We start from the raw sequence: 21,469 nt of genomic DNA, 5'->3' as shown, positions 1-21,469 counted from the left end.
CTAAGACCAGCCAGCTGCTTGGCAAACCACTGGCCCGACTCAAGCCTTCTCACCTAACTCTACCTGAAGCACCTGGAAGGCACAAAAAAAAAGGTACAACTGCCATTAGATAGACTAGTAGATGTTGTTTTGTCCTAATCACACATTAACAATCCTTTTATACAGATACTAAATGCTTAAATTAAAATTTTAAGGTCTGTATATACTTATGCAGTAGCTTGACAAAGGCCACAATGTGGTTCAGCATAAAGCCACCTTAGTTCTCCATGTCCAAAACAGCCACATTTCATAGCATCGGAAAGGTTCAGGCCAATCAAATTTTCCACATATTTTTCTTCGGTAGGATGAAAAAAGTATCAAACTTAGACTAAAGGGAGCTAGGAGTATAAACAGCACTTGGGGGGGAGAGGTGGGGGTGGTAGGAAGAGCGGGGGGGCAGAAATAAAGGGTTACAAAAATTACAATATACTGAGGGAAACAGAAGCAATAAGCCACTGTTTGAAATGAAAACAAAGCTCATATTGAAATAGATGCCACTCTCATCTGTTTACTACTCTGCTCTTCTAGATCAGGCAAAGAGGATTGGACATTTGATGTAGGAGGCTCTTGAAGCCTGAAGAAGCATATTATAGGGTGAGAATGGTACCATGTATCTAGGCCTTTTCCACTTCTTTTGCTTTACTTAAAACATATTTTCACAGCGTGAAGCAGAAGGAAGCACACTGCTCACTACACTCCTCTTAAAGATAGTGAAGCCTGAGGCACAGTGGGATGATGTGAGTGGCCTGTAAAGTCACTGAGGAGATGAGATGTAGGGCTAAAGCTGCAGCCAAGGCCTCTCAGATTCTGGCAAAACATTGTCTCCAAGCTCCTATGACAATGGAATACTTGAAAGAGATTAAAATAATCAATATAACCCATAACACCAGATGAGATGACTCAAACTGACTCAACGGCTTATAAGCCATCAATAAGAACAAGGAAGGCACCAGAGGGCTAGAAAGGAGCAAATTCAATTCAGATCTTCCAAAGGATAACGAACATGAAGCAGCAAGGAGAAAAAGATGCAATTCACACAAAGTGTTCACACATGCTTTTAACTTTCAGTTTCTTGTAAAACTTTTGGAAAGCCTCAGCTGTGGAGAGAATTAATAAATAAATACTGCTAATAATAAATACTGCTTCTAACACTCCTGTCAAGTACTCATGTTCAATTGTAAGCACTTTCATACTTGCAGAAAACCACAACACTTGACACACTGGAGTAAGTTTAAGAAATCGTAATAAATAAGGTATAAGGAATGACATGATAATATGCACAGGTCACAGGTGGAGGGCTCAGAGACAGCAACTGTGGAAAATCTCACGATGAAAGTGAAGATGCCACCCCTCTCTCTGAGGTTCAGCCTACCACTGCACAAGACACTAATGATCCAAAGCAGAGAGAGCAGGGCATCCCTGCAACTCAGCCATCACACTGCAAAGGCTAATTTATCAACCAAGCCCACTTCTCATATGATGTGCTTATCCTTTACATTATCCTTCTGATTTCTTTTTTCCTCCCCATGGACAACAGCAAAGCAGGTATAATCATCATCATCATGGCTGGGCTTCGCGAACGAAGATTTGGGAAGGCTCTATCCACATTTGCTACAGGCACGCTGGTGGCTTATGAGGCCAATACGTGACAGACATATCCGATTGCAAAAGGCACAGCAGAAAGATTCCTTAGATGGTGTATTCTGCAATACACGGTTCTTTCTGCGTTGCCTTTTTTCCTCGAGGGTGATCCTGAGTGTGTTCTCAAAGGAGACAGCTGCGTTATAGACGGTGTGTCTCCAGGCCTCCCGATTTGAGGCCAGAGTGGACCAGTTATGGTGATCAATATGGCCAAGGCTGAGATGTTGAACTCTACAAAAGCACATAGCAGACTTGTACACTTTCAGTAACAGAAAATTCTGTACGTGCAGCATAAATTGTCAGTGACACTGCATCTTCATTCATATACCAGAATTACCATAAAAATTAAATAAGAGAGCAAGTTACTTGAACCAATATTAAAAAAAAAAATAAAAATTCATAATATAACAAGGAAAAGGACCAGGAAGACTGAAACCAAATTCAGTTTGAAATGATGGGTAGCAGACAGAGAGCCAATACAGCTCAGGTTTTTATACTGAGAAACATTATTCTGGTAATTACCACAAGTCCCTGGCAGACTTCTACAAAGCAAATACGACTATAAAAAAAAATTAAGTTATTCATATAAATATCCTGACCTGGAAGAGACCTGCAAGGATCAAAGTCCAACTTAGAAATTTCTTTCATAAAACCCCACAATTTTGAAATTGCATAGAATTACAGAATGCCTTGGGTTGGAAGAAACCTTAAAGATGATCTTGTTTCAACCCCCCTGCCGTGGCCAGGGACACTTTCCATTAGACGAGGTTGCTCAAAGCCCCATCCAACCTGGCCTTGAACACTTCCAGGGATAGGGCATTCAACAACTTCCCTGGGCAATCAGACACCTCACCAGTACCTCACCACCCTCACAGTAAAGAACTTCTTCTAAATACCTAATCTAAACCCACCCTCTTTAAAGCCATCACCCCTTGCTCTATCCCTCAACATCCTTGTAAAAAGTCCCTCTCCAGCTCTCTTGTAACCCTCTCTTTAGGTACTGAAAGGCTGCTAGAAGGTCTTCCTGAAGTCCTCTCTTCTCCAGCCTGAACAACCCCAACTCTCTCAGCCTGTCTTCATGGAGGTGTTCCAGCCCTCTGATCATCTTTATGGCCCTCAGAAACCATCCCCAGCACTTGCTCAGCTGAGAGCTCATGCACATCAGAAGCAGCAGCAGTAGAAGTTGATCTGAAAGGCAGCAGACTCATGCACACAGCATAATATTGCAGCAATAAGTGGCATTTTTTCAAGTCATGCTACACGGAATGAGTGGCTCAACCTCATTCCAGGCAAAGAACCACCAGAATTCCTTTTTTGAATGGGATTCACTATGTACTGCAGGAGACAGCTCTAGGGAATACCTAGAGGCGATTTACCCTTTTCACAAATATAAAACAAATACTCTCTTGTAAAAAGGAGAACTCCGCAGCAGAGAAGGGGGGTGTTTTTTGAAAGCTCTGAAGTTACCATAATCTTAGGAGTCTTTGGCAGTTTCTCGTGGGAGAATAAAGAGGATTTCTCAGAAAAGCTTCTCTTTAAAGTGTGACTTTCTTAAGGAACTACCAAAACGCACAAACAGCTGCCTCTAACACAACATTCATGCTTCACATTATTCCACACAGAACCTCACATACCCTTGATATTATAAAAAGATCCTTACAAAGAAAAACACAAATTAGAAATCTGACATAAATCCAGAAATTTTTCATTAGGCTAATGGATCAGCATTTTTGTGGAAGTAAAGAAATGTGAAAAGTTTTAAATAGAAAAATAGAACAAGCTTCAAGAGCAGTAGTGCAGATACAGAGTCTGTTTCTCTGCTTGCACCCTGCAGACTTGGCTGCTCAGATTCTAAAGGAAGCCTAGCAACTGAAGGTAGTTCAGAGATTTGTGTTCCGACTCCTGTCTGTCCTTACTGCTCACATCAACAGTATTCAGATAAAGAAAGAATTATTATAAAAGGCCAATTCATTCACAATATTCACATAGAGAAGGAAGCCAATAAAAAGCCAGTTCTTCCACACCACTGGGCTGTCTTCTAGCTCAAAAAAAAAAAAAAAAGTCAACCTTGTAAGCGATGGCTGCTTCAGGAAGTCAGAAGTAAAGAGGCTCTAGGCGAGGTATGGTCAAGAAGATCAGCAAGAAGATAGATCATGTCTAGTCCCCAGTACAATTAGTGGGAAAGAGGATGGACGGGAAGCTCCTTAACTGGGCTTAATTTCTAAATACAGATTTTTTTTTTCCTGTCCCTAAAGACACAGAAAATCAACTTTGAAAAACCTGCCTGCTCAAGAAAACACCATGGCTGTCAACTAAAAATTAGACAGACTTGCAAAAGCAAGTCTCAGAATCAGATTCTTTAGCATTCTGCAAACTTCCTAAAATTTGCAGCAATAAGAAATGTCCTCAGCTATGTGAGATTACCCATAAAAGAATAAAATTCACCCCCTGTATTGAAAATAAAGAGAGCCCACAAAGTTGCCTATCTTGGTCAGACTCTGAAAACCTCTAAATAACATTGTTTTATCCCTTAACCCAGTTTCTATGGGATGGTTATGCAAATGGACAGACTAAGTAATCAGGTTTGTAGAGCAATACAATATGTTTAGTTGTTAACATCAAACTAGCTAGAACATGAAATCAATGTCTAATTTAGGGACCTAGGCAGTAACACAAAGCTTTAAAAAAACTAACTATTCAGTATACCAATAATGTAGCCTGAAATCCAGAATAATGAACATTTATGAATGTAAAGGACATAAAACACCTCTTGCAAACCTATCTGTACAGCATTCAGAGTGCCTTAATTAATTTCTGCTTCTACCTTTAGGGTCACTGAGTTTCCAGCTGGAGCTCATTTATCTTCATTGCATTCAGGTCCTAAAACTGTCTGCAATTCTGTGGCACTAGTAGCTGTCCCAGATTCCAATTCTTCTGCCAGATGTCAGCAAAGAGGAGTCCCATCCTGCACACATCTGATGTATGCTATCATTTTTCCTCAACCACACACCTGTCAGTAGGTCTATCAACAAGTGCAGCAATAGGTTTCTGTATGCTTTTGCAATTACCTCTGTGAAAAAATCATCCCCTATCAACAAATACAGATTGTTCTGTGAATCAAGCCAGTCTAGTCTACAAATATTTTTTTTTAACCCACAACATTAAAATTACTTTTGATGACTGTCAATGGTATTAAAAAAGTAAACATATTGATTTGCTGTGTGTAATGTTTTCTGGACAACCTTGCATTAGAGACTTACCACAGGCAAGGAACGTTTACTTTCTTCCTTGTATCTCATGCAAGCAAGCAAAACTATTGTACATATGTCAGTGATCAATTAAGTAAGTAAAACTTCACATGCTCAGTCTCTCAAAGGAGCCTCTCAGAAACCTCTTCATACAAGTTACTCTTGGGACTGGTCGTGATCATTTCCTAACCTCTGGAGAGTTGTCTTCACTGTTTGTTCTTCACTACCCCTTCATACCACGATCAGCATTACTTACTTGAATCGGGAATGCCAATGTCATATTCAAACCAACACAGCCAGTTTTAAAGTTTTCAATTCAGGTTTTAAATCAGCCAGCTCGAAGACGCTGTACAAACAAGTAATTCTGGCTATTCCTGGAAAGAAAATTAGTGTCTCATCTGCTAAACCAAGGGGATGATTAGCTCCAATTGCTCAATTAGTGACTCTCACCCAACAACTATATTTTCACTTCAAATCCAAAGGCACAGTCTGAGCAAAACAGGGAGCTCATGGAGCCATGAATCCCTTAATAGACCAGAGGGAGATATTTCCACACAAATGCTTCATTTGTTATTAGACAAGTTAAAATTTGAATTAAATATTGCCCGCTTGCTTTGCATGAAGTTCAACACAATGTTCCCCATTTAAAGTACTTTGCTGACACTTTACTTTCCAGGTTGAACAGGCCACACCTTTTCTACAAAATTTCTGCTTTATCTCAGGCCAGGGACAAGGTATTTCTTCTTTTCTGTGAAACTCCCAACCTGTTTTCTGAGATGTTTTTCAACCTATTGACAAAACTGCTTGCAAGAGAAATTATGCTTAGGAAGAAGGTGTGACGTAGTTCTATCATATACTTACATATTTGATTTTATTGACACCCCTTCCATTTCACATAACCTGCCAATTCTGTCACTAAAACCTATGAAAAAGTAAAACTCAACATGTTGGCACAAGTAACAAAATCCAATATAAAAAAAAAAAATCTATGAGGGGAAAAATATTAAGAGTAAAGAGTGCATAAGACACATGCTGAAGTAACTCAGCTAATCCTTTACTGATGATAAAATGTGTTGTAGAAGTGAGAGTGTATGTTATCATTTTATGAAGACCTAAAGCATTTTAAAGTTGAGATATAAAAACACCATCATGTGGGCAAAAAGCTATTTCACATTATGAACAGAAAGACTGTTGAAGCTTTATTGCCACATGGTAAATGCTAGGAACATATAAAGAGAGCCTAAGAAAACCCCTATTTCTTGTGTTTCTAGTCAGCACAGTTTCCTGATTAATTGGGTCATCACCTGAGCCCACAGTTTGTCACTAGAAAACACAAGCAAAGTGAGTAAAATCTTAAAGCAGTTCGGTGGTTCAATAGTAGTACGAATCACTCCTAAAGCCATTAAAAGCATTTTATAAAACCCTTTCATGCCATCACTCCACATAAATAAAGCTGTTGCACCAGCTGGAGTGCTCTGGGCTCATTCACCCATACAACACCTCATGTGAAAGCCAAGCCGAATGTGCTTATAGTAGAAGAAAGTAATCTGACTTACTTCCAGATTTAACAGAATTCTGAAAGGGATCCAGCAACTCATACCGAGCTTCAAGCATAACGTAGACATTTTCCATGAAATAAAAACATGTCAAAAGAATAAATAACACACTACATTAGCACTACTGTTCAACAGTTGGGGGAAAATCTGACAGAATCCTGTTTTTGAGAAATGAAACAGCTCAGGGGAAATGCTATTTCTCTGAACCAAGTATGAGTATATAGTAGGGGTATTCACACTGCCTAAACGCAAGCCAGCTCCTCCAGAAAGCGGTTAAGCATCAGAGACTAATTCAGGTATTCAGTGACCCTTCAGAGAAGCTTCTCCATGCCTTGAGCATGCAGGCCCCTAGCAGAAGATCAAAATGCAGCTGTCTGCATGCCAAGCTCACATTCTTCCTCACTCACTCTCTCTCCTCCATCTCCTGCTGAGAGCCATTAGTTACAACTTGTTGCACTGATGGTGTGTTGCACAAGTAGGGAGCAAAAGCTCAAGAGCTTGCCACCACACACATTGTGCTGCACAAAAAGGGTAGGTACCCTTGTGGCACAGTGGCTCAAAACCACAGAGGACAATGACATCACTCTTCAGAATTATGCAGCCAGGGAAGACGCCTATCCAAACATGTTAAATTGAAGCCATAATGGCCTTGACTAGATTACTCTATGTCCAAAGCCTGTGATCAAACTCCCACAAAATTATTACATAGGTTTTCCACTAGGAAAAACGCATTTGTGGTCACAGTTATATGCTCAGTATATGACCCACTACAAAACCAGAAAAAACTCCTGAAGTCCTTAAATATTTAAATGTCTGTTCCCAAAACAGACTTTTTATAAGTTTGTAAAACTGTTTCATATAACTGAATTTAAAATGATTGTTTTGTTTGGTTGTTTGGTTCTTTTAAATTAAGTCTTTAAACAGAAGCCTTTATCATTCTTGACCAAGGAAATACCACACTTGGTAATGACACAGTTCCCAGCAAGAAATACTCATACCATCAAGAAAAAAATTGTTTTATGTACTGTTGTTTAGAAAACTACTTCATAGATTCATTTGCATACTGGTGAAGATAAAATGGGTCATGATGCATGATTGTATAATATCCCTGTAGTGTTTTAAAATTATATCTCTACTCTTCCTTCAAAAATTATTTTAAAAATTATAGCAAAATTTTCAAACTTGCTTAGGTTTCTATCTCATTTCTCTTTGTGCAGATACTTGAACAACTGAAAGACTATACCTGCTCCAAACAGCACAGTCTGGACACTCTCTCCTGATCTTTCAAGCTAAAGTGCTTTTCTGTCTTTAGATATTTGATAACACTGCATTTATTCAGTGCAGAGAAGACAGATGCACGGATATACTGTTGCCAGGTTGCACAGGTACATCCTTATTTATGTCTGGCTAAAACATAAGTATTATATACATTGTATGGAGACAGACTAAGGTTGGTTTTCACATAAGACATATTTAGACTAATATTGTTCTATTAGGTGCTGCTGTGTCCGCAGAATAAATGCCCCACCCCACTGTAACTAACTTCACAATGAAAACTAACATAAATCACTCAAAAGCACAGCACTATTACAGCAAGCTTTAGAACCTGCACCTACAGAAGGGCTTGCCTGTTCAACCACCCCATTTGCCTCTATCAACAAACCTGTTTCAATGCAGATTACATCCCTGTGGCTTTTGTTACATCTCCAAACTGACTATTCACCTGCTCGGAAGTGTGAAAGTTACCTGTGGAATCTGTACTTTTTACTACTAAATGAGACAGTGGAAAGCACCAATTCTCTTGTTCTGTCCTCTTCCTTGCAGTGCTCATGAGAGAAAGCAGAAATACTGCCAAAGTGGCACACCAGTCTGCACTGATCTCCTCAAAATGTCATTGGAAGTAACATTCCAAAACAGCCTTTACAACCTAAGGAAGATAGAGAGGCATAGGACTCAGATCCTTTTTTAAAATTCAGATATTAAGAGGCAGAAGTTGCCAGTGAAAGATCAAGCAGAAAGAGGGACATAAATAATACATTTTAAATAATCCCAAGTGAATGCTGCCTGAAAGATTGTAACGGGTCCTCTCAGTAAATACAAGGCTCCCAGTAAAGCAGCATGGCAGAGCGCATTTCTGCGCCAGGCAAACAGGCAGGCTGGGTATTAGATTGCTCTTCTTCCCTTGGAGAACATCCTATACTCCTCATATTCCTTTCTTGGCTCCTGAGTCTCAGGTAACTTTAGATTATGCTGAACACGGAAATCAGCCTTTATACCATATCCACTGGTAGCTCACAGCATATTCATGGCAGGCAAAGACCTTTAAAGAGCACATAACTAGTATCTCCCAGGAGTTTTTCCTTGCTGACCATGCTCAAACTTTGCACACTTTCCCAATGGCAACCTAATGTCTAGCCACAGAGAGGGAGAGCACATGCCAGCCTGAGAACAGAGGAGTCCAAGACTCCTTTCATTTCAATAGCTTCCCAACTGGAGCAGGTCCAGGCTCTGGAGCAGGTCCAGGCCCTGGAGTGGAGGAAGCCCATCTTTCCTGTGCTGGCCATGGTGGGGCTGCCAGCACCCAAGCAGCAAGGAAGCGGAAGGCGTGCATCTGGAGTGCAGCACGGACAAATGCCAGACCCGAGGGAGATGAAGGAACAGACTGGGACAAGGGCCCAAAACAAGAGGGAGAGCAAGCACAGCGGGCAGGGAAGGGAGCCAGGGATCCCAAGGCAGTGAACAAAACAAGGCAAGAAAACGGACAAAAGACGATTGCATGTGAAAGAAAAACTGGACAAGGATGGGGAAGGGGGGCCATGACAGGCAAAGTATCTGGTCTCTGACAATGAATCTGGAAGGGAGGAGAAACTGTAGGTGAAAGATAAGTAAATAAAAAGTCAAGAACTGGAGACAGGCCCCTAAAATTCAAAAGGATTGTCAGGAAGGGCAAAAGAAATGGAAGACGGGTGAGGGGGAAGTATGTCGTATCTGATAGAAAATAGCTTATTTCCTTGAGCATGAACAATGACATCAGGTTTTATTCCTGATGGATTCCTCAGGATTTATTCCAAGCCTGTCAGAGGTCAAGAAACATTTGGACAACACTTTCAGACACATGGTGTGATTCTTGGGGCTGTCCTGTTCAGCATCAGGAGCTGGGCTCAATATTTGTGGGTCCCTTCCAATTCAGGATATTCTATGATTCTGTGATTTCCTTCCCGAAGTCAACAACCCTGTCCTGCATGTACACAACAACTCAGAAGTCTCTCCCTCTCTTAGGCTGGAGAGCTGTGCAGAGGAACATGACAGTCTGCTGCCACTGCAGCTCTCGTCTCTCACCCCACAGCCAGAAATCCCCACTAAAGGGTATAAAATGTATAACTGCTATGGCAACTTTTATTTTCAAACAGAACAGATTTGAATTTTTTTCTTTAAATAAGGGAAAACCACACAACTTAGAGGAAGAGTTGAGAATCAGGAACTGTTTGTGTTTAAGCATGTCATCAAACTACAACTTATCCTTTCCTGCTCTTGCACACCATAAGCTTTACCAAATTCCTTCCTTGGACCCGTCCAAGACTGCTCTACCTCTTTCACCGCAGAAGGAAGCACAGCCAGTTACAAGAAGGTACTCAGGATTTCTTTTTTCCACCCTGTTCTATTCTTAAGGCTTATTAACTACTTGAACTCTACTGTTAAAACAGAATAAACAACTACCTTTCTGCTCTTTCTGTATAGCAGTCTGATTTACTCTGTCAAAAAGTACTTACTCCAACTTCACAATTGTCAGAGGAGGAGGCATCGCAATATCCTTACTTCCTATATGAGAATTTGCAGACAGAAAACCCAGGTCCTCAAAACACGTAGATATTGCCTCTACTAGGAGTTTGGAGTCTAAATCTGTTTATTAATCTAGGTCAACCAGAGTGCAAACCCACTGATTCTGTACTCCCAAAGTGAGACTCTTAGGGTCTAACCATCCTTCAAGTATTTCATATCCCACAACATGCCTCACACGTGATTACAGGCTACCTCCAGAAGCATAAGGCTTTCTGAAAATTAGCTCACAGAATCACAGACTTGTTCTGACTTGGAAGGGACCACAAGGATTATCAGGTCTAACTCTTAAGTGAATGGTCCATACAGGGGTCAAACCCACAACCTTGGTGTTATTAGCACCATGCTCTAACCAACTGAGCTAATCTCAGGGTCTTAGATCTCAAGTTTATCAAGTTTATTAACCATTCTCTGGCTTTTAAATCCCTCCTAGCAATGCAGGGAACTCCATCAAGAACTGAATCCAGTTCCCTAAAAGCAAGAGGCCATCAGCCCTCTTGAGCCACCCTTCTCTTTCAACATCTGCAAAAGGCAAGGAATGAGAGCTTTCTCACAGACAGCATAATAGACAGGAGAAGAACTACCATACCCAACAGGAGTCCTGCAGGAGAAGAACTACCATACCCAACAAACGAGACAAAGATTGTTACACGGGAAAAACACAACCAAATAATTTAAGACTGTGTCATAAGTCACAAAATGGAGAATTGCAACTTTTCACTATGGACTTCTGTTTGCAATATTAATCACGTTCTTTAAACAGCATCTAACCTATAATAATATTTCAAATGTTAAGATGTGTTGACTTCTCATGTTAACTTTAAAGAAAGCAAGTAACACTGGCAGAGTCCAGAAAACAGTATCCTTAATTTTAATAACTCCTGAATATGAATATTTTAATTCCTAAAGGTCTACAAGTGAAGCATCTGCCTTCAAATAACACCTCGTTATCCAGACAAAACAAACAGTATATATATGATTTGATGTTTTTGGCATTGCATTCCCCCCCAACTCCTCTAATCCTGTAGATCCACCAGCAACCTAAGAGCTCTTCCATATATAAATATTTATATATATGTATGTATGTATGTATATATACACACACACCTCCTATCTCTGATTCTAGCCATCTGTCACCCCCAAATAGACATACAGAAACACACAACATTCTCTTCATCTTTAAATGAAGGAGGTGAGCACTTGTGCAAATCTCAGCACATTTCAGGAGAGGGCACACACATAAGCTTTCCCATGTGGAGCATACTGGTGCACAGTATGTAAAATGACACAACTGTTGGATAGATGGGAGGAGAAAGAGATGATCATCTACTGTGCATTGATGTAATATTATGCAGGTTGATTTATTTTATGTAAATTCATGCATATGATATTTCCAGGGGTTGAAACCACTACAGCAGAAAGAAGGTCCATTTAAAGAATATCTAAACATCTGCCAGATATGGAAAATGTTCCTCTCTAGCATCAGAGAGGATTATATTTTCATAAGGTCGCTTATATGGCCTGGCCCTGTAATTTGGGCTGGCCTGAATGAAGCAGTCTGCACTTCTCTCCAGGGAGCACACAACCAAACACAGATGGTAGTCACTCTCTCATCGTTGGAGGCTTCTAGAAACTCATTCAGCTTCAGTTTGGTTTGGGAAACTGCAAAAAAATCACCAAATGTGAAAAAACTCCCTTAGAGCCAGGAACTCTGTATTTTATGAAAATCCCAGTGTGCATCCTCTGAAAAGGATGGCACACTCACCTCCACTCCAAGAGGAACAAGAAAGGTTCTTCAGAACAAGAACCTAACAACTAGCCCAACCTGCCCGTGCCCCAGCCCCAAATACTGTACCCTGTACTGGCAATGAACAGGCAGAGGCAGGTCCCTGCCTCTGTGGAAGGCTGAGAAGGCACATTTCCCTCATCTGTACTTGGGGGTTGCTCTTTTCTTGTTCTCCAGCTGCCAGTCGGGCACATAAATACTGCAGAGTATCACACAGAGGAGCAGGAAAGCATAGGCACAGGTTGCAGCTACCAAATGCAATGCAGCACAGCATGCAAGCAAGAGAAAAGACTTTAAAAGGTTTAGTCTCTTCTGAATAGCAGTTCTACCTTAAGTGGTCCTATCCACAGTCCTAGCTATCCTGTACCACCTCATTCCTAAATATACAAATTTTGTCCAATATGGTATATGGAAAAAGAAGCCATAACTCTGATCAGTTCAGAAACATGAGAAAGTTTGAAAGCATGTACAACCAGTAAATAAATCAAGAAGTGAAGGAAACAGCAATACACTGCAGCCACTCACTAACACATTTGCACCCTGACATCACATCAGTCCTTCTCCATTCGGTCCCTACAGAGAAAGGTTAGGGCACCCTGACCACAAAAGCAGCAGCAGGAAGAAAGAAAAGGCTTGGTATCAGTAGCAACACATACAAACAAATAAACTTACCACAGCTTCTCTTGGGCAGTCAAAGCCTTAGCGATGAAAAGAGGATAGGCAGAACCAACACCTTGTTTGCCAAACAATCTACTAACACACCACACAGGATTTTTTCCCCTTTGCAATTCAACCCAGAACACTTTCCCTTTGCTCCAAAACCTGTCACTAAATGATACGAGTTGATAAGGCCACTGTGGGGCTATTTACTTGCTTGCCAACATAAATAGGCACAACACGAGTCACAGGAGTTACACACCAAATATAGTAACACAGTATCTCACCCCTCAGCTTTTGGTGCATCAATTCAACAGGAAGCAATGCAGGAAATCCAAGGCATCGGTGTGATTCCAATCCATGCCCTTCCTGTCTGGGAAGAGAGATCTAAAACCATCTGGGACTCCTGCTAACAGAAACAGTCAACACCTCTGTTGAAGGCAAGGGGGAGGAAAATTCAACTACACAACCCAAAGCTAAACTAAACATAGTTTAGCCGGTACACATCAGAAGAGGCCATTATTAACTGCCAAGCTGTGTTCCACCTCCATTTTTCTGACATTCAAAGACAAACAGCACTGCAATACAGAGGTAGTGAAGCCATGCCAAGCAAGCTCTAAGCATGACAGCCAAGGTTCTGTAGCGATGATGCTGGCTCAGCAAGGACATCGGGAAGGGGAAGCAGTGGTCACCCAGTTTGCCTCACCTAGCTCCTTGCTGCCACAGATCAGGCACTGCTGTAGACAAAGCAGTATTTTAAAACTCGCCATGCTTGTTACAACACGATCCTTATCATGTCTGCAATATCCTCATTGTGGGGTTGCAGGAGACACAGCAAAGCTGCCAGTTGGACTCTGGAAGAGAAGCCTGTTCATGCAGCAGTACAGGCTGCTAAGGGCACATCATCATGTACTCTGTAAATTTCCCCTGATGAGCACAAGCCAATGTCAAGGTTATAATTTTCAAAGATATCCCCAGGATGGTCCCTTACAGACTCAGATTATTGCAGTGGTTTGTAATAAGCTACAGTCTACCAGAGCAGCACTACTGAAGTGTAAGAGACAGGAGCAGGAGGTAATAGCCTTGGCACACTACCAGGGAAAGTCACTCCTCAATGTATTAGATACTTGGATGAACTTTCCTCTTTAAAACAAAACATCAAACAAATTTGCCTGACCTGTCAGTCAATAAATCCACAACAAAATCACACAAACAAAAGGAAATTCCAATTAGTTAGAGCTGGGAGAGGGAGGGAAGGGAAGAGAATATTCTTTCCTGAATCTATTTTTAGGCTATGTAAGGCTGTCTGAAACCATGGCAATGAACCTGCTATAAATCCCCTTGCCAGCTTGATGTTTTGTTTCCTTATAGACAAGGATAAATGAGTATGTACTATGGATTAAATGGTCTAAACCAGAAAGTAATCAACAATCAGGCTACTGAAAATGTAATCGTAAGTTATGAAAACTACTGGTTAATAGAGGTGGGAGTAGCTGATCAGAGAGACCAACATGTTCAACAATCTCATGGCTAAAAAGCAATCCTTTACAGCCCTAATAAACAGCACTGAGGTGGGATCAGCCTCCAGATTACATCTCTCCACCTCCACCACCGTCTGGGAGTATTGATATCAATGGCTGGGTGTATTGATATCAATGGCTGCACCCTCAGCACCCACATTTTTCTAATGCTTCTTATTAAAATGAAGGGATAAAAGGAAACAAGAAAACAGTTTGTTTGGGGGGTTTTTTATGTATATTCCCTTGGCTTTGGAAAAAACAACAAAAGAAGAAAGCAGGAAGAAACAATACTTTGCTCTTTTGCAATTTAAATGAGACTAAAAAAATCTACCCACAACTGAAAATTTAGATTTCAATGTAAGAATCAACAATTTTAAAGAAGTATTCCAGAGCTAATAGCTTCTATTAACATCTTTACATCTGCTGCTGAAATAACTCAGTCTATATTCTTACATTGTTGGCAGTATCAAATTTATCCACTATCAAAATTAATCCACTGCCATGCACATTAGATCGGCTGCTAATCTGTGCTGCTTTGGAGGACTGAAACATCCTACAAAGCTCTGCCTTCACAACAGCTTTGCTTGGTATGTGGGGGAGGTAGACAGAAAACATACCTATCTCAAGACAGTTAATTAGATACCCTGTTCTTTAAAGATCCACGTCCTAATTACATTTTGATTCTACATACTAGCAAGTTTTTTACACTTGCATGTATCAAGAAGAGGGGAGGAACATCTCTAAGTCTGCAAAATTGTTACTCAGCAACATTAAAGAAAAAAAAACCACTCAAACACAAAAAGGTAAGAATGCTGAAAACACTAAAAAATGCAAGATTTCTTCTCCACACAGACCATAGAGGACAGGTAGTCTCTTTTGCTCAGTGCTGTTACAGCACACACATCACCCAGGTAGTATCAGCTTCCAGCATTGCTAAGCAACACCACACCACATTACCTCAATTGATTCAAGGGATGGAAGTTGATTCGGAAACCACTGAAAAAGGCAGAATCTAGATAAAAATGGTTGCACAAACCTCACACACACAGGCCAGGATCTTGCAGTCAGAGCAAAAAGCAATTAAGGAAAACCATAGGGACACACATACAAACTGAAATAAAAATAAAAAATAACAACATACATGAAGACATAAGGAAGGGGAAAATGAAGTAGGAAAAAGAGGAAGAAAAGAGCACTGCTATCTCACCTCACGTATTCTAAGACTAGAACAAGGAATTAGATCTTTCTTTCCAGGGAGCAAAAACCAGTAAAAAGGCCAGAAAGCCATTAGAGACGTGGCAATGTAAGCTTGATCCACGTCAAAAATAGAGCTTACACAATTGAGGATCTTTGTTACAAATATTGAAGATCAAATGGCAGGAATTAATATGAAACACTGAATTGTGAACTGCTTCAAAATCAAAACACACATTAAGACTTCTGAACATCTTCCCCTTCATTCTGATCCTAAATTCTATTAATGTCTTATACATTTGAAGATTTGCATTAAAATCCTGTTATGAATATAATCCAAAGCAGAACAGTTCACATTTGTATACAAAATAAATCCATTATCTATTAAACAAATTGAAAAAGCTCATCTGTGTAAGTTTTTTAATTGAAACTGAGATTTGTACTGAGTGATAAGAACTGGAAACAATTACATTCGACTACACTGTCCATTCAAATAATTCATGCAATAAAAGCCAATTTATATCTATATATGTACTATTATTGCCATGGCTTTTGGACCTGCTTAAGCCAACATAAACTAGGACTGAGGCAGAAAGAGGTGCTCCCCCATGGCTGCACATTCCTGTCTTCCAGCAACCTTCTCCTTTCCAGCTCCCATTTCACACACTGGAAGCACTCAAGGCAGCAAAACAGGAGAAGGAATGTCTGCTCACCTACTTAGGAGGGCCAAGGGACAATGGAGACAAACAGGCCACCACTCCTCTGAAACTCGGGAAAATGCAAGGTGTGTATGGGAGCAAGAAGACAGTACATGTACAAGGTAACTGTCAAGACCACAGCATCATTAGATCAGACTTTAGAACCAATAGCAGGCTAAAAGATTTAGATGTTACTCACCCAGAAATTTTAAAGGCACTCCAACATACCACCAGAGAACTATTAATCATACCGCCCAGCTTCCCTCTCAGACAAACTTAAAAAACGAGATATAAAAAGCTGAGGATGTGCTGCCAATTTCAATAAAAGGGCTCCAGGGAGCAACAGGCTGGTAGCTACAGGCTCACTGCTACACTGAGAAAATTGATAGAAATCGTAGAACAGATTAGCAGGTATGCAAATAAAAATTACAGAGGAGTGTCATCATGGCATGACTTCTTTTACAAACCTGCCATGACATATACAGGTAAGTGTGGTATATATGATACCTATAACATGCATTGGATCTCTAACAATCCTTTGACAATGTCTCTCACCACAGTTTTTTAAAGAAATTGAGCTGACATGGGATAGAAATAAGGGTCCTTCTGTGAATTAACAACTAGATAGATTAAAAGAAACAGTACTGGAATAAATAGCCAGTTTTCACAACAGCTCTGGTTTTGCATTTGTGCTACTCGATATATTCATATTTACGTGAAAAATGGAGCAAGCAGCAACATGATAAAGTTTGTCGGGGATTAAAAAAAATCAGGAGAACTGTGTTGATCTGCAGATAGATTTGTCAGGTATTTATTGACACACACCACAAAGTAACAGTCAATACAGTGAATGGGAACCCTGGAGCCACTACAATTAAATTAAATTCAGGAACCACACACTCACAGACGACCAAGTTCAGTGCTGGTTGGGAGATCAAATGGAACATCAGGAGTGAGCAGGTCAGGGATACCCAATGCAACAGGGAACACCACTGTACCTCTGCAGATCCTTAGTGCAGTCTACAGCTGCTGCACCAACCAATTTTCAAAGAAGGATACAGCAGAGCAAGAAAAGATTCAAAGAGTGACAACTATGGGAGATCCGCAGCAGCTTTAACCTAAGGACAACTAAACAAGCAACTACTTTTAGATTAGAAGGAAAGATGGATAAGATGACAGACATAAAACCATGAATGGTATTACAGAGAAAGCAAATAGGAAACCATGTCTCAGAATAAATTAGGCAGTATTATATGAAGTTTATCAGGCAGTTTGCTTAAAAACAACAGGAAAAGGAGGTACTTTTTCCACACTACAATTAATGGCAGAACCCATTGTCACAGGATATTGTGAAGACAAAAATTTAAAATAGATTAATACAGTTAGATGTATTCACAAAACAAGGCCTGTCAAGGATTGCTAAATAAAGGTGCAGACACAACTTTCTTGCTCAAAGTCCTTGAACTGCAGTCTGCCAAAAGCTGGGAGAGATCACTGTTTTGCTAACACTTTTCCCCCAAAAGCATTACTACTGGCCATTATTAGAGGTGGAATAGTGGGCTAAACCAGACCTCTGGCTGGAAATATCAGGGCTAAATCCCATGTTACATGCCCAGGAATCTTCAGCAAGACATGTAGTGCTGGGAAACCCCATCCTTCAAGAAGGAACATCCATACACAGGACCTGCTAAAGCTATAAGTCAGACAAAGATTTGCTTCCTGTTTATCTTACACGAACACAGCTGTGCTACATGTTTCGAGACTGGGTTAGGTGAAGCCAGTCTGTAATTTTGCCTACACTGACCAAATAGACTTACCTACTTCTGTTTTGTGGCCTGGTAATAAAAACCTCATAAGAGCCAAGTTATGCAAGAGGAGCTCCTGTCCCCTATTTTAGGTGGCTGAGCTAATTACGGTGCTATGCTAATGAATTTGAAAGTCATTTGAGAAGTTGCACAGTTCCCAAAAGTCAGCAGCAGAAGGGGATGAGGAAGATAAAGAAGGAAGAAGAAAGAAGCCACTCTACTTCTGCAGGGATTCAGAAGCTGATCGGCAAGGGAAGGCACTAAAAGCAGCATTAAAGCTTATTCTACCTTCATATCCCCTGCCACCCTTGTGGCTTTCCTCCATAACATGGCTGTCAGGCAAACTATAGACTGGAAGATGTCAAGAAAATGACCTCTTAATGAGATTTATGAGGCAGTAAGAGATTTATGCAGCTACTTATGAGATACATGCCCACTTGCATAGCCTTACCACCACATTATAAATGCAATTACATTTTGTGCATAGCAGCTACCCCATTGCATTTCTCATCTGTTGATAAAAACATACTTAAAAGTGTCTTTAAAAAGGTATATAAACTTTGGTTCCCTTCCAGAAATACTAAGTGAGCTTCCAGCAAGAAGTGACTTTGCATTTCTCAATATCATGCATTTTTAGCTCAAGTACCCAGAAAATATTTAGAGCTTATGTATATTATTTCTCTTGGGAAAAACTGATTGAGCTGAAACCCAGAGAAAATCCTTCCCCTGGGAAGGAGGAATCAGTCATGCAGAAATTCCCAACTTGAAATATCTTTCTAGATAACAGACTCACCAACAAGACCTCTCTTGCCTCATGTATTCTTTCTCTGCTTCTACATATCTCTTACATTTTTCTATTATGTTCTGTATGCAGACAAACATAATATCACTCAAAAAAAAAAAAAAAAATCAAACCCCAACCAATAAACCAATCTGTTCCAAAAGTGTATTGGGCTCAGCTGCCGTTTCAGCTGCCCCATAAATTCTACGATGTATGGTGGCTTTCCTGTTCTGCACAAATCACTGGAAGCCACAGAGGCTGGAGATCACCTTCATCCACTGTCCAAACTCTCAGCTATACAGTGCTGATTACACAAACCTCCACATAAAATCACAGTTGGTTCCTATTAGCTTCCATGATAGGCCTACAATGGAACAGCTGCCTACATTTTCCTTCCTGCACCAAAGACAACACTAACAATAACTTAGGCATGATATGAAATACATCTGAATTTCTTGTTAAACAACAAAGCTCAGTCACCAATGTGCCTTATGTTGCTGTGTGAAGAGGTCAAGTCTTCCTTGAGATATCAGTACTACTTGTCAGATGGCAGTAAGTCTGTTAGTGCTTATTTTATCATGTTCTTGGGCTTACTTGTCTCCGCTCAGTGATTATTCCACAAATTTCAATATTGGCACTAAGATGACTGTTTCAGTGACTTGCTCCTACTTCTGTGATTTCAAAACAGCGCCACTTACGTCACGAAACTGCAATTCCATCCAGAACATCAACATCACATAACTGCTTCCCTACCTCTTCTGGTAACGCTGTGTTCCCACAGCACTGTCTTATCTACAGTTTCTGCAAAACCATAGAAGCATCTGGGATACAGTTCTAGTTTAGTTCTTTGTACCTCATTTCTCTTTGCATAACTCTGAGCTCCCATTAATTCTGAGATCATTTCTTAAATAAAAGCACTGCTCCTCTGCTTTCAAACAGAGAAAACAAGGTATGTCTTCATGAATATTTCACTGGTACTACTCTAATTTAACAGTGCTAGATGCAGATCAGAATATATAACTCCAGATTATTTAGTTGCAGGTAATTTTTTATTCTGGAGTCACTTTTAGTCAACCAGTCCAATTGGACAGAGATAGGCCATTAGAATATGTCATCTGTACTTTCCTATACACACCCAAAACCATGTTGCTTCAGTCATGCCATCACCTGGCACTTTTATGGCAACCATAACACCTTTAGAAAAAACAGACTTCATTACTATGGTCAACTGTTTAGTCTGAATAGAAGATATTTGAAAACTATCTTACAAAAGGAAGATGCCAGTTTTTCCTTCTCAGTCCACTATTACCTTGCTCCATGCTCTTATGCTTTCAGCATTAACTCTTCCCCTTTTGTACAGAACATATAGTCAGAAATCAGCCTTAACAACTTCTTCTGTATTACAAATCCTTCAAAGTTAATGTTAAGATATATTCTTCCATCTTATTTTTTTTCATCACCTGAAATTCCTTTCATGTTTCCAATTTCAGCAGCTTATGATCCTGGTATTTTTCAAACAAAAAAGCACTGGAAATTCCTATGAAGGAATGGAAACAAGTATCAGGTAGTAGCCAGGTGGCATCCAAGCAAAAACTGAAAAGGTCTCAATAAGGTAAAGATAAGGCTTGGATGTAATCACAAGGGAGGCAGCTGGGTGAAGGGAGGATAAGGGCTTTTAAAACCACTGCAAAGCCTCAGCACATAATCAAGAACATTTTTTTTATTCTCCAGCTTCACTAGGATCTGAAGGCAAGAAAGCCTTGGACTACAAGCAAAAGGGGAGCCTGAGCACTGGACTGAGCTGCTGATCACTCTGAAAAGGAAAGCTCAGATATAGCCCCTCTTTAAGCATATACGAGAATGTTTGAGTTTTCAGTCTTGCCTTTTTGAAGAACTACCTCTAACATTTCAGATCTGATCTTTGATCAGACTCAGAAAAAAGTCTTCCTAGTCACTTGCAAAGTAAAATAGAGTTGTGAGGCATGGAGGCATATACTGTTACTTATGTAAATGATATTTTGCTACAATAGGTTTTTAAATAAATTGTCTGGTCCCTTCCTCGAAAAGTCAAGATTATCACAGCAAGAATACGAGTAGAAAATAAACATGCCCCCAACAGCATGCAGTTTCCAGGAATTGTACTTTAGAGGATCTGCTTACAGGTTATTTCATTCTCCCCCCAATATGTGAAATGGCAGAAAATTCAAGCTCACATATGTAGGGGCCAAATCTCATCTGAATACACAACCAGACACGCACAAAGCAGTCTGCAGGGGAAAATCAAGTAAAAATATCTCTGAGACAAGCACATTGAAAGTGTATTTGAGGCTCCTACATCACCTAAGATGTTCAACTTCCTAAACTAGGACTAGCAGCATTAGTATGATGAACCTGTCTTGGAAAGAACACGTTATTTTCCTACAATAAAGCACTTGGAATAACAAAAAAACCACCCAAAGAAAAAACAAAACAAAACCAAACAAACAGAAATCCAACACCAACTAAACAAAAACTCCCAAGCAAAACACACTTTTTATGTATGTGTCCTTCCTCATTTAAGAAAGAGAACTTGCTTTCATAGTCTGCACCTTGGCAGTGTTCCTTTCCACTCCTCTCCATGACTTAAGACATGCTCTACTAGTAGTATAGGAAACTTGGTCAAGTAAAAACCAAAAAGACAGCATAAGACTATCCTTTTAAATATTTT

At 40.2% G+C, this 21,469-nt stretch overlaps 1 protein-coding gene across 9 annotated transcripts in view; it reads right to left on the bottom strand.

The window, feature by feature from the left end:
* Window positions 1–21,469, bottom strand: part of FARP1 (FERM, ARH/RhoGEF and pleckstrin domain protein 1) — a 205,626-nt gene that overhangs the window by 168,685 nt on the left and 15,472 nt on the right. The window contains exon 1 of one of the 9 annotated variants that reach the window (XM_064646057.1): window positions 13,052–13,148. The exons of the other annotated variants lie outside the window; for them this stretch is intronic. The gene's annotated coding sequence lies outside the window, so the exon portion shown is untranslated. Of the gene's footprint in view, window positions 1–13,051; window positions 13,149–21,469 lie in introns of those variants that run through there. 9 annotated transcript variants of the gene reach the window in all.

The sequence above is a fragment of the Pseudopipra pipra genome, chromosome 2, assembly GCF_036250125.1.
Source record: "Pseudopipra pipra isolate bDixPip1 chromosome 2, bDixPip1.hap1, whole genome shotgun sequence".
In the NCBI taxonomy this organism is placed as follows: Eukaryota; Metazoa; Chordata; class Aves; order Passeriformes; family Pipridae; genus Pseudopipra; species Pseudopipra pipra.
The sequence above is the reverse complement of the archived record's forward strand: the minus strand, read 5'-3'. Positions and strand labels throughout refer to the sequence as shown.